This window comes from Sinohyriopsis cumingii, chromosome 15 (assembly GCF_028554795.1).
Source record: "Sinohyriopsis cumingii isolate HCF-2022 chromosome 15, ASM2855479v2, whole genome shotgun sequence".
NCBI lineage: Eukaryota > Metazoa > Mollusca > Bivalvia > Unionida > Unionidae > Sinohyriopsis > Sinohyriopsis cumingii.
The window spans coordinates 70,872,796-70,873,957 of record NC_142975.1 but is presented as its reverse complement, the minus strand read 5'-3'; positions in this window follow the sequence as shown (position 1 = coordinate 70,873,957).

Below are 1,162 nucleotides of genomic sequence, written 5' to 3'. Positions count from 1 at the left end.
ATCTTCTTCTAAACTCGAATGTGTATATACACTATGTTTCCTTAATTGATTGTTTCTTATTAGAATGAAATATATCCGTAGTACCATGATCTCTACTGAAACGCTTTTCTGAGACGGTGCCAATAGCGAATAAATATCTGATTTATATTAGCAACTTGATTTTTCCAAGGAAGACCCCAACGTTTACGAAGAAAACCACTGGAGAGGGTGCTAGCACCAACAACGTCTAGACCAAACGTATAATCAGCAATACCACATCCAAATTAAATGACCGCACCATAAGGAGAGGAATTGTATCAGTTGCTCAACCTGATCACATGCACCCCACTTCCCGACCGGCAGAAATTTATTAAATTCGATTACGTGTTCAAGCGTATTTATGAGGCGATGTGACTGCCAGGACATGCTGAGAAAATGCCGCCCTGTCCCTGGCAAAAACGTGCCAGCGGTGTACGATAAAATTATTGCGTTGTCGTTCGCGCCAATAGCCCGGTGTACTTGTGCCTGGGCAAGGTCAAGCGCCCGCTCTGTCTGAGGAATTGACCGATGATTTTATGGATGTCGACGGTGCCACGATGATTTTTACCACCTCCACGAGTGACATAACCTCCTACACGCACGTTCAGTTCCATCCAAATATCATCGCTACTAGTATCCAGCACAACAATTTGATCATGAGACAATTATTTTTGACAATCACTTTCAACAGGTCAATAGTCCTGCACTTGAGATACCTCAACGTCAATGCGTATGCTTTATACATCTACGAAATTAAAGTTGCCAGTGAACTTTAAAGCAGTGATCACACTACTTCGAAAGTTGTAAAACAATTTAGAAAGCTATGAAGCAGCACACAAGCGATAAGATCACTTTGGAAACATGAGACCACTGTTTATAGAGGAGGCTTTCCACTGTATCTTCGCCGGATGAAATCAATGCAATACCTACCACACGTGCTATCGTCGTTGTCCTGAAGCTGAAGCGAATTACACATTGCTCGATTGGCACCGTTGGCAGCGGAGCTGGCGACTTCGGCGACAAAGTCGCTGTCGCTAAATATCGGACAACATCGTCGGGAGGAGGAGGTAAACCGAAAGAATCAAAGTATTCGATCTCGCTATGTTTGGGATCGTTAACTAGAGCGAGGCAGTGCGTCCCATTC